At 45.7% G+C, this 12,673-nt stretch overlaps 1 protein-coding gene across 15 annotated transcripts in view; it reads left to right on the top strand.

The window, feature by feature from the left end:
- GRIP1 (glutamate receptor interacting protein 1) overlaps window positions 1–12,673 on the top strand; it is a 1,044,357-nt gene that overhangs the window by 563,481 nt on the left and 468,203 nt on the right. The window lies entirely within an intron of this gene.

Here is a 12,673-nt window from a genome sequence, read left to right as displayed (position 1 = left end):
TGGAACCAACCTTATGATCCAAACTTAGGGCCTGATTTAAATATTAGCAGATGTATTACTCTGTCTCAACAGTCACTGGTATCCCGTCTGCTGAAATCTAAATCCCATTATCGTCTATTATAGTCAGAGCAACCCGTCCACCAATATCTAAATCAGGCCCTTAGTTGCCTGTATGTGATTTCAGCATATCTTAGGGAGGATGCTACTAGGTTTCGCTATCTTCTCGCTCTCTCATTGTATGTTACAGAAATCCTGGTAGTGGTAGGGCCTATGTGCACGCTGGATATTCTTCTATTACAGCAGGGGTCTTCAAACTGGGGTTTGGGCCCCCCTTGGGGGGGCCTCAAGTGATCCCAGGTGTGGCACCAGGCTCTTGCCAAAAGAAGCATTATGCTGCTAACAGGGCTGTGTTTTAAGCGTTAAAACCAGCAGAGATAAACCGCTCTCTAATGGGCCATCAATAACATGTTTTGTCATTTATATTCAAGCTGGGAGTATGTATCTAAAGGGAGGGACTCCTAATACCCTTTAAAAAAAAAAAACACCCTTGCTTCTAATATTCACAATGTGGATGCTTTTACACGTTATTAAGGCCTGCTTGACAAGAATTGTATGTTTGACATCATTTATTTGATTGCGTTTTTAAAACAGTATCAGAACTTAACTGCAATCTTTAAATAGGTCTAGACAGATTTAAACATTGCCAATTCAATAGAATAATTATTAAATATTGTCAGGGGGTGCCAATGCTATTTTTTCCACTAGGGGGAGGGGTAGCAGAATCGAAAGGTTTGAAGACCACTGTATTACAGGCACCAACTGTGAGTCACCTGTAAAGATTTAGAAAGAAAGTTTATACTAAGTTATCAAAAACTTATTCCGTGTATCTGTTAACATATTGGCACTACCAATTGCTGATCCAGGTGCATTTTTTATGACCTGCACTCAGTTCCTCTAGTCGTTTACCTGACCACAGATGAGAGAGCCCTGTAAATGGAATTCACATGGAGGATTTGCTTTGCATTACAACCAAACCCTCCTATGGACCCATTTCTCCGGTGCCAGCTGACACGATTATTTAGAAGATGTGTGGTGAGTTTATTATTTTTCTTGAGTTGCAATTTCACAGCATGCTTCTCTATTAATGATGTCTATAAAATCACATTTTTGCCCCATGGTTGATTATGTATGGAAAGTGCACAGGTGCGATTTCCATACATTAAATCTGATTGCATGATGGAGGAGCTGGAGTTTGTTTGAATCTAAGCAGGGGGTGAACATTGAAATGCAGGTACCGTGGCCAGCAGGCACTGCGTCAGTTGAGTGGTTTGCTCCCACTGAGACTTGGCGAGAACACGTCTTTTGGATGAAGTTGGATAAGCAGCATCTTTTTTACAGGCCTTACATTTGCACAAGCAATAAACCACATGACCCTTTTGATTTTCCCTTCATGCACATCCTGCCCAGCATCTTTGTCCTGACTAGCAGCTCCTTCTCACAGTTCATCTGCAGCATGCTCAGGATCACTATTTTATCCTGGAACACACCGCGCCATCAGTCCACCTCACCGCATCCCCTCCGTCAACCTGCTGTCCTCGAGTGCCACATTCAGTGCCCCTGCTCCACCACCTGCCACTCTCCTCCTCCTACCCCACAGCGGCCTGCACCTCCAGATCTAGTCACCAGCCTGCTCTCCATCTCCTTCTTGATTGCCTACACTTGCTTACCTGCCTGCCTTCCACTCTCCCTGTCACTTTCCTGCCTGTCACTGCCTATAACATACTGCACCCCCTGACTGCCTTATACCACTGATGTCTTTCATTGCTCATGTGCATTCTTTCCCACAGAATGGTGCAGCAATGCTTAAGATAGTGGAAATGGTTGCTATGTGCAACAACACATTTGAAGTCTGCTGCAGCATTTTGACATGATGCCCCATTCCATACACATTTGGTTGCTTGATTCATGAGGATTAAACCCCAGCAATAATGTAATTGTTCCGGTATCTAAACAAAAATATGTCAATGAGTGCTGAAACTCTGTCATTCTGAAGGAGGACACCAAGACCTCTACGGCCACTTATGGATCAACACAAACTGGATTCCCCTGAAACTCTAGTCTATGGAGGAATCAATTTTCTGCATAGTAGAGCTTACCTGAACGCAAAAGCATGGTCTGAAGGGAGCATTTTAAAAGGAACTGAGGCGGGTAGACAAGGAGAAATGTGCTTGTGATATGTGCTCACAGAGGCAAAGACCAACCCCATTGGCAGTGCAAATTAGGTCTTCCGTCAGAGCTGCCACAGCAGGTCAATCACGGTCTATAGGACAAGGCATTCCATTGCATTGAAACGGCCATCTTGGACGAGTTAGCAGCGTCCTGTAACACACTAATGATATGCAGGTCTATGTATATAAAACAGGGGCACTGCTTGGTATTCTGCAAATGCCTCTGTACCGGATCCCGTGATCACGTGAAAAGGTAGATGGATTGCGCATGGTAAATCAATGTGTTCTACCTTGACGACATCCTAGTAAAACCTGGGGATTGAAAGTAAGATCGCTGGTGCCTTCAACGAATTTTAAGTATTGAAATTGGGATTTCATTGCCTCGTCCGAGATGCAGTAAAGGAGTCATTTTCTGGAAGGACAAGGCGGCTATAGGAAGGTACAGCTTTAGTGCTGCATATTTCATCCCTTCTGCAATCCCTGCCTGTGCATCCAATAAATGCACTTGCGCTCCTCGCGGTGTGCGCTCCGTGAACGATACAACCTTAAACCTCTTTATCCTGAAGTGACACGGTGAGCGCGACAAGAGAGCGGTGAAGCGGGAAACCTCAAGGCATTACCACCCTATTCCAGCACACCCATGACCTTCATCTATACTGAATGAGATCATTACCGCTCACCGCCGTTGACTGCACAAGGCCACCACCTCTGAAGCCATTTGTTCAAATATGGATTCCCTGAGTCACCAGCAAACTGCAAAATTGCCTGAATGCCCACGGACATGTATTGGTAAGGTGTGACCTTCCAATCCTGGTGGCTCTTCGGACCCCTCACCAGCCCTCCATCAGATCTACATAGAGAAAGACTTGTCGCTATCGCCTTGCCAGTTTCCAGATTTGCTTGGCTGAGAAATAGCTGCCATCACTGTTTGAGGACGCATCAGTGTTAGTTTGTACAGGGGTTTGAAAACCATATTTATATATTTAGGTTATCCTATGTTATATGTTATTTAGGTGTTATGCATATCAAGAAAAGTCTCCAGATCATTTTAACCTGCTTACAAAAACATGCTGCTTGTTAGATAGTGACAGAAAAGCCAATGAAATATATTTTCTGCAACTGTATTATGTTGCTAGAGGACTGTTAGCTATTTGGCTACAAAGAGAGATCCACAGAGGGATCCCAAAACCTAGAATCGTCAGCCACCTCCAGACCCTGGGATAATTTCAAGGTGGCCTAGCAAAGATGACTGGAGACGGCAGGAAGGTTGATCGGTTGTAAGTTTGTTTGTGAAGCTAGTAGGACTCAAGGCCAGAAATCCATTTCTGAAGTAGCTGCTACTTTTTAGGTTAGGCCTAAAGGCATGTTTAACTGCCTGCGAGCCTCCTCTCTCCCAAATAAATCATAATAAAAATACCACAAACAATCAAACATAAATACAGGGGATTTTGGATCAGCTCTTTTGACCCTTTGGTCTCTTCAGCTGTAATTCAGATGTTGCTTCTGCTCACCACAGCATAGCTCACCACAGCATACAGCTGAAGTAATGGAGCGTGCCACTTCACCTGTGGGCTCTCCTGCACTGTGAGTGGTGGCATTTTGACTGATCACTTGCACACTGCTGCCTGGAAAGAAGGGTGCTTCAGTGCCAGGGATGGTGTGCCTTGGGTGCTGGGCAGCTCCTTTATTTTTATACATTTACCCTATGTTTTTATGTAGTATACGTTTGCAAAAAAATGTACGCTTGCCAAGGCCAGACCTTTTTGGATTTGATAGTGCTTTTTTTTTTTTCATTCTGCCATCAGTCCGAAACCAATAGAAGTCAGTTAATGGCTGTAGGTTGTACAGCACAGTGTCTAGCCACAAACACGTGGGTCTGGCCCAGCCCAGTGTGTCACATTGCTCACATTTAATTACGATTCTTAATAAAATATACAGTCCGTCATTAGTTCTAGATGAACTGTTACCAGGCCTTGAAGTAACTAGCAGTAGGGATTGATAAAACACATTGGACATTTCATCGGCTTTCAGTCATAATATTTAATTTTAATTTTTAGCCATGGCTGGCAACAGCTTTATATGAATTGTTAGCCTAATATTTTCCAGAAAAATCATGCTACAAATGCGTACATACATTGAAGAGATTACAGTTATTGTCCATCATTAATCCATTCAAGTGGCATTCACATTTTGCTTCCATCCACCACAGCACACTGCGTGGGGTAGGGGGTCATCCACTTAAGCCTTTAGGTATTTTTCCCGTGAGTAACCCCATTTTGCTTGTGCAGAAGTTGACATCCCCCCAAAAAGTAGACTTCTTTAGTGATAGGGCTGGATAAGACCATATTTGTTTCCATTTCGGATTTTATTTCATGTTTTGTTTTGTTTATTTTTACAGGAGGTTGCTTCTAATTCTCATCTTAGACAGAACATGTGCTGACTTTTGAAAGACATTTTGTTAGCGTATCGTGGTTAGAGCCTACCAATAGTTTACCATTGTTGTATTTAGGGCAGGTGGGGGGTGGGGGGGGTGTTTAGGGGTAGGGTAATTTTGTTTTTAGGGGTTGGGTAGTTTTATTTTTGGGAGTAGAGGTCAGTTTTAGGGTGCAGGGTGGGTGGGGGGTATTGGGTTAGTTTTTAAAGGTGGAGGGTCATGGTATCTTCTGTTTTGAGGGACGGGGTGGGGAGGTTGCGGTAATTTTGTTTTTAGGGGTTGGGTTTTATTGGGAGTGGTGGTCGGTTTTAGGGCTCAGGGTGGGTTGGTGGTATCGGGGTAGTTTTTAAAGGTTGGGGTCGGGGTACTTCCGTTTTTTTAGGGGCGGGTGGTATATCGGGATAATTTTGTTTTTAGGAGTTGGGCTTTATCTTTGGGGGTGACCTGTTACACTCGGCGTCCGGAGATAGACATACTTGGTCTTCTCCACTGTGTCTAATCGCAGTGAGGGAAGTACAAGAACACATATAAACTCCGATGTTTTAATATATGTGTAATAAGTTGGGGTTTTGGCCACGTAGAGGGTTTTTTCTTCATCTTACCTTCCTCTCTCACCTTTCTCTTTGAGGCGCCCCTAACCATGTGTTTTGAAAGCAAGCTATTTTCAGGGGTGCCCCCGCGTTCTCTGCGGTATCAAGCCATATTCTCACCCTCAGTGTGTGAGAGTTTTCAGCACCAGCCTGAAGTGTCCGAAAAAGGTTGTAAGATTCTTTCGTAAAAGTGAGACAAATAATGTATGGGGATAAGAAAGTTTTACACAATGAAAAGGAGTTTATTTATACTACTGGCACAAACATTCTAGACGGAAAGTAGGAGTAATGAGTACAAAAACTAAACATGAGCGATTTTTGATCAGAGAGAGCAACAGGGAATTTTGGTGTGGCAACTGTAGGTAGAGGACGCTAAATGACAGATTACAGTAAATGTAAATACGAAGCTAAGAGAAAAAAAATTTAATTACCTTCTGCCTCCTGGTCTGGAGATAATTTATTTTGTTCCGGCTGGCCATCTTGGCTAACAGAGTATAGTTGAGTTAGGTGTAGGGTTTATGTTCAGGCTTTATTTGGGGCTCTCGAACTTGGCCAAAGTGTTTCCTTTTGTCCAGTCACCTCTGATAGTGTCTTCGCTGAGTCGAGAAACCCCAGACCACGAGTTATGAGCTCTCAGCCAACCCCCCCATGTTCTGGAACTTCCCAGCATCCCTGCTCTGCGCAGCATGTTCTCGTGAAGCCCGATGTGGGATGCCGGGTGTCCATGCACCATCCACGTGTCTGATTTTAAGATAATAAAATGTGGCCTGAAAGTCAGACACCTTATATGGGAGCTTTTTAAAGTGCCAAACCTACCCCGATTTTGTTATTTAAGACCTAAATTTTACCATAAGCAACTCAATTGTACCAGGGCCTAGCTAGCAAGGCCCAGTCTTCTATGGTCTAAACTTTCAAAATGTCAGTGATACATGCTGTGTGCAGAGAGAGCCAGGAACTTAAAGAGACTGTTATCAGCGGGCTGTTGCAACCTTGGACATGTGTACATTACAGATGTGTTGTGAGCTGTCAGGCGAGCCCTCAGACAGACAGACAGAGAGACGTGGATATAAACTATGTTACTACTTACCGTAGTCCTGTCTCTAGCCCAGCACAGAGCTCTGCTGCTGGGACTGAATTCTGGCCAATCCGGAGAAGAAACATACACAAGTAAATTTGTTATTACACATATATAATGAGAAAGAATCCCATGCAGGCCTGAAGCTACCCATCATCCCGTTGTCCCCATCTGCAGTTTATGAGTCCATCTGTCCTCGCACTCCAGTGTATCCCTAGCTGGTAACCACTTGTCTTCGAGGAATTGTGACACTTACAGGTAAAGGCTCATACAGGGCCCTCTCTGCTCGCATCCGGCTGCAGCACAAGTCGAGGATGGGTCCGCCCAGTGTTAAGGACCAGAGGTTGCCTGTGTCAGGTCTGAGTTGCCCTTTAACTGATAAGGCTAAGAGGTTTGCTCCTGAAGGGTGGCTGTGGTCTGACGCTTTGCAGTATGGCGCTCCTTTACATGGAAGGTTGTCGTCAGACTGTTCCAAGAGAGGAAACTTCACACATACCTCTCTGCCAATGCAAGTGAGCCCTGCCCTGTCCCCTGGGGCCTCAAGCAGATAGCCATCCCTCTGGGTGGACACATTTTAGGCCTGTACCCCGTTTCTGGTCTCTAATCCAAAAAGAGCCCTGCCACTAGGAATAAATTCTGGTCAATCCGGCCAAGACGTGTACTCGTGGCCCTCCTTACCTTTAAGGCCATTGGAGGTTCAGAAAGGAAGTAAAAAGACATGGATTTTTAAACTAAAGATTCACAACCAAAAAGTCCCATTTTGGCAGAGCAACCCTGAACACGATATGAGGTTAGAACAGAATACTCTGTTCAAAAGCGCTCTCCAGGACCGACACAGCAACATCATCAGTTCCAAGAAAAGTCACAGGAATAAATGAAATAATGTCCTCCAACAGCTGACCGCAATCAGTATGCGTCATAGACAAGAGTTATCTTTCCTCTTGCCATTTCAATAACACGGCTGTCCTGGATGCCTGAAAACATGGCAGACTGAGAGGTGTGGGGGTTGGGGGGGGGTGCTGTCCCCCATGGTGAACTTCCTCATTATGACAAGCTGAATTTAGGACAGGCCAATAGAGAAGGCTGTACATTCCTGTATCTACCACTACACTAACCTTTCTAAACCAATCCACTAATTACAGAGAGGATGTTGGATGTGATTGCAAAGGTCTAACCGGTTATTGGTCCTTTTGATGCCCAGCTGTCCAGCTAATGGTACATCTTTGGACAGCAACAGTAGAAGGTTTCTATGTACTGATGAACTGCCAGTCTCTTGCTGGCTCTGGAATCTGGGTGCAGGGGCTCACCATGCAGCAGCCCCTCCTCCCAGACCATGCTTTATTTAACAGACACTCAGGGGGGTACCTTGATCCTGGGCCACCTTGTGTAAGTCCGCCCCACAGTAGAGCATTCTCCTGGTACCTGGCTAAACTCTTCATGAGATAGGCAGCTAGCAACACCAGCCTCTTTGGCAGTGACCCAGACTTCAACACATGGTTTAACTCCCAGTCTTGTTCTATCCATCTACAGCAGAGACGAGGAGCGCAAAGCACCCACACTACACTCTCCTGATACCTCCACTCCAGGAGTGATCACATCTGCCTTCTAAGTCCATCAGACTGTGGCCATGGCACAGCTGTAATAGCTGCCATTGTTCAGGTCACGCAGGCCTCGGCTCAGGCAGTAGGTTGGGTGCAATAAGGTTATTTCCAAGCAGAAACCTAGCATCCTGTTTCTCTCACACCCCTACATTGACCATGGCCTTTTCTTGTTGACTTCTACCTTAACTCTGGTGAGCAGGCACTCCATGTCTTTCCCCCTGGTTACCAGATCATTGTCAATGTTTGAGATACTTTCAACCTTTGCCTTCCCTGTGCCAGTATCCCTTAAGGCAGTAACTTTATTCCCACTGGTACCTCCCACACTTTCAAACCCAGTGGTGTTTGAGTGAATGTCATTGAGAGGATCTGGATCACTTCCCCTGATGTCAATGTCAACGAGGTTGAGTGCAACTAAGCTCTCTTGGGTACCTATCTCTACAGATAGCACACTGCCTATTAAAAATGACTGATGTTGGGTCCCTAACTGCACAGTGCATATTGTAATGCCCTTCCTAGTGGCACCAAAAACATGTCACTGTCTTGGATGAAGACGGGGTCTCCTTTTCTCCCCTTCCTTCTTTTGTGGTTCTGATCGAATCCAGGTCCTCATAGGAATCTCTCTCAGCCTGGACCTATGTGACCTATTCTGGCCCTTCCCTTTCAGTTTGAGACCATTCTTTGGGGAACTTCCCCTTCAGCTTGGAACTATGCTGCTCCTTCCCCTTGATCACTCGGATAGTTAACCACTTGCCAGCCAACACAGCAGGTTTCTCTGGATTTGTTTTAGTTATTTCAGACCAGGGGTGTCTGAGTGTAGTAGAATTCCCATCCCTCAGTCACTCTGCTACCACCAGTTCATTAAGGTGATGGGTAACCCTTCAAATTCATCCATTTCACCAACATTTCATTCTTCTCTCACACTAAGTCAAGGATCCAGGACTCAAACAGAACTGCATCTGTCCTCATGTTCTTCTGGAACCTATGCAATTACTGGACTGGCTTCAACCCAAATGGTCTGCTCAGAGCTTCCTTCATACACCTATATGTCAAACTCTCATTCCTATGCAGTCTTCCAACAACCTGAATCTCTTCAACAGGGAGGCAATGCTGTACAGTTGCTGACGTGACCTTATAATTCAGTACCTTACTTGCATTCTCAGAACTGTTAGACCTTCCCAAAATGTCAGTGCCTGGCACCCATATCTTTTGGTACTTTAACGGTGGGTTCCTCAGACTTAGAGGCGTCCCCAGAGCTAACTTGTTTTTCCTGCTGGCAATCTGAGCATCTTTTTCTATGGCCATTGGCTTACAGACCAGTTCCCTATCTATTTCTTTCTTCTGCCTCTCTTTTTCCTGCTTGTTTCTTCCCAGACCCACTCATCCTGTCTAACCTTTCGCTGTTCTTCCTCTTCTTACTGGTAGGCGAACCCGAGTTTCTCCCTCTCACACTCTATAGCCTTTTCCTTCCTCTCTCCATTGGCCTCCTAAAGTGCTAGCTTGACTTTCAGGGTCTCAGCTAAGTCCAACATACCTAAGGGAGTGATCTCCGCTACAGGGGTTTGGTACCCTAGAGATGAGGATGGGAGACCATCAAACGGGAACTCTAAAAAAAAAAAAAAAAATACGATCTGGGGGATGGTGTAGAGTATGTCTGCGCCATAGGACTCTGAGAGCCTGCCTCTGTGGCACGCTTCTCCACCGCCCCACACCACCTCCCCCGAATTTTCCTCCAGTCTTCTTCTTTTCTGTAAGAACCTGTTTATCCCATTGATCTATCATGAAATTTATAATAATCTACCACTGGACCTTAAAGCCTCCCAGCCCCTATCACAACATTTCTCCTTTAACTCATCTATGGACAGGTTTTTCAGACTTCCTTGTTCCAATCTGGCTTCTACAAGAAATTTAGTGATCTACTACCACTCGCTAACATTCGTTGGAACATTTCAGGAGTTCCATGGCAGACGGGTGATCCAGCCCAAATTCTACCAATCGGAGCCTTTTACCACTGCTATCCTGGGGTTTTACCCCATTATGGAACGAAGATTGAGCACCAAGTATACTACTTTAGCAGGTGATCCACAGGGTATTGGGATCAAACATTAGAACGCTGATTCAGGGAGGTGGTGTGGGGCTAGAGACCCAGCACTCAATAGAGCATCTAATATCAGTTAATCAAATCAATGTCCTGGCAGTGTTTTATTTTATGAAAAACGTACTGTACTTGTAACACAATGCAATAAGGCGCCTAATCATAGGAGAGCATTTCAGTTGGTACTCCAGTCCTTCATAAAATTACAGTGAATTTGCAGACCGCATAGGTTGCTTTTCTAAAACGTATTTCAAATGGTAGGAAAGTGCAATGCAGAATTATTTGGCTAATGTTCACGAGATTTTTCTGTGGCCCAAGAGTCGGGAATACTTAGTCTTCAAAGTATAGTATCCCTCAGTTGTGGTACTCCAAATTACACAGTATATCTTTCCCTTTGGTTGTCATTGTAGAGCAGGCGAAGCCCGCGGTTGCCAGAGTGAAACAGAGGCTGTGCCACTCCAGGTGGCATCCACGCAGAGCTCACCTTAACTCTGCCTCGGCCCTGCCAACACTACCGGGGTCTGCATAGAATGCATGTATGCAGGCCTAGTCAGGTGATTCTCACCTGAGCCAATGCTGGTCACGGAGAGCCTGTTGTAGGGTCCTGGTCCTATGATTCTCTCTTCACTGGATTTTTATCAGGCCCAGATCCCAGCCCACTGTCCAAGCAAAGCTATGATCCCTCACCGGGTCACAGTGATGACTGAAAAGCATCAATTAATGTCTCATCAGTCAGCGGCGTATGCCTTTTTTGGGGGCCTGTGCGTCCTCTGCACGTAGGTTCATCAGTTGGCACAGCTGAATGTGGCCATGCTTCTAGGTGCTTACGTTCTTTTTTTGTAAAGCACTTGAAGGACATAGTTTCCGTGAGTGCCCTGTAGTCATTGTCGCTGCAGGGATACTCGTCTCTTTCAGGCCTCACTCACTGGGTGAGCGATACCAATCCTTCCCTGTTTCGCAGCGGGCAGATTCAGTTCTGCTCCCTCACTATGTCCCTCTTCTAGGCCATATCTTCCTCATCCAAGGGTACCTCCAATGTCCCTCCTCAGCAGTCGGCTCATTCTTTCAAAGAAGCCCCTAAGCAACTTCTTCTAGCTGACTTCTAGATTTCTGCTGCCAAAAATGGCAAAGGAAAGTTGGCAGTCAGTACCCCAGCCCTTGAGCTCAAAATAGTTTCCTATTCCCTACATTTTATAACCCACGTTCTAGTACAGACATCTTGTCACACTGGCTGGCAGTTTCTGTCCCATCTTCATACTAAGATTACAGGCAGCGTTTGTGTACTTCAAGAGTCCAGCTTCAGGACTCCTTTCAGGCAGTTTTTGTCTTCAAGCGTCCATAGGATGGTGGATAGAGTTGGAAGTCTCCTGTCATGGCAAACTCAAAGGGCACAAAGGAGGGAGAGGCTGCCACACATAACCACCAGCTAACCTGTGATGGGATATCTTTCCAGGGAAAACTCGATCAGGAAAGAGCAGGAGAGTTTCCCAGTACATTTTATTCCTTCTGCACCCTAGAGTCTTGTACACTACAATGACCTTAGGAATATTCTGAAAGAACCCTACAATTCACATTGCCTCCTGGGGCTTGCGCCATCCTCCATCTTCTGTACCACTTTGCTTCAGGAACTCAAAATGGTTTTATTTGTAGTCACAGCCACATGTAAGAGACACACGCCACGATCCCCTTCCTCACAGATGTTACACGTGAGCTTGCCGCATCAATGCTCCACACAGATGTAAGGGACAACCCTGTTTAGGGGACTGGCATACGAACTGAAAAATGCTGGGGTTGCACTTCAGCAGCATAGGACACAGAATCCGGGTAGTTGGCCAAGCAGCCACCTCTCTGTGTAGGTGCGTGGCCTTAGCTATGCATTTGACTTCTGCTGTTTGCGCTTGTATTTCCCCTCTCAGACCAAGGCTGGCCTGTTGGAACGTGTTTGGTTTAGGGAGTACTTCTGCCTCCATTTATGTTTGTGATTTCCAACCAAAACACACAGACTTGGCTTTACAGTTGTTTTCTGCAGGGTGGGGGAGAAGGAACAGCAGAAGGGGACAGGTAGGAGATAGGGAAGCAGCGGCTATAACTACTACAAAACCCTGTGAACACCCTGGAACTTTAGAGACTACATACATACAAGAAATAAAATGAGGGCATCCACCTATCTTGCACCCAAGCGCTACTCACACCCAAATCTTACACTCAAAGATGAATTGGCAGAGGCAGTTGCCAAGACTACATGGATTTACACAGGGAGAGCCAGTAGGCTGTCTCTCCAGCCAGTCGAAGACCAGAAGTCCTGCACCCATTTATTATGCATCAGCTGCTACTGACCTGGTCATGTGAGGGTTAGTCACCCATGACGAAAGGAGAAGCACTTTGAGTTACTTCTGTCACACAGCAGTCTAGCGATCTGTGAGCAAATGCCAAAACATCTGGATGGATGGATGAGTGGATGGATGGATGGATGGACGGATGAGTGGGGGGTGGGTGGATGGATGGATGGATGATATATGGACGGACGGACGGATGGATGGATGGATGGATGGATGGATGGGTGGGGGTGGTTGTTGACGTCTCTGAGCAGCCGATGCCCATTCCGGGCTGTAACACCTTCCCAGGACATTTGTTTTGTGGTTGTCTTTGCTGT

Source organism: Pleurodeles waltl, chromosome 4_1 (genome assembly GCF_031143425.1).
Source record: "Pleurodeles waltl isolate 20211129_DDA chromosome 4_1, aPleWal1.hap1.20221129, whole genome shotgun sequence".
NCBI classification, from domain to species: Eukaryota; Metazoa; Chordata; class Amphibia; order Caudata; family Salamandridae; genus Pleurodeles; species Pleurodeles waltl.
This window is presented reverse-complemented; position numbering and strand designations above follow the sequence as displayed.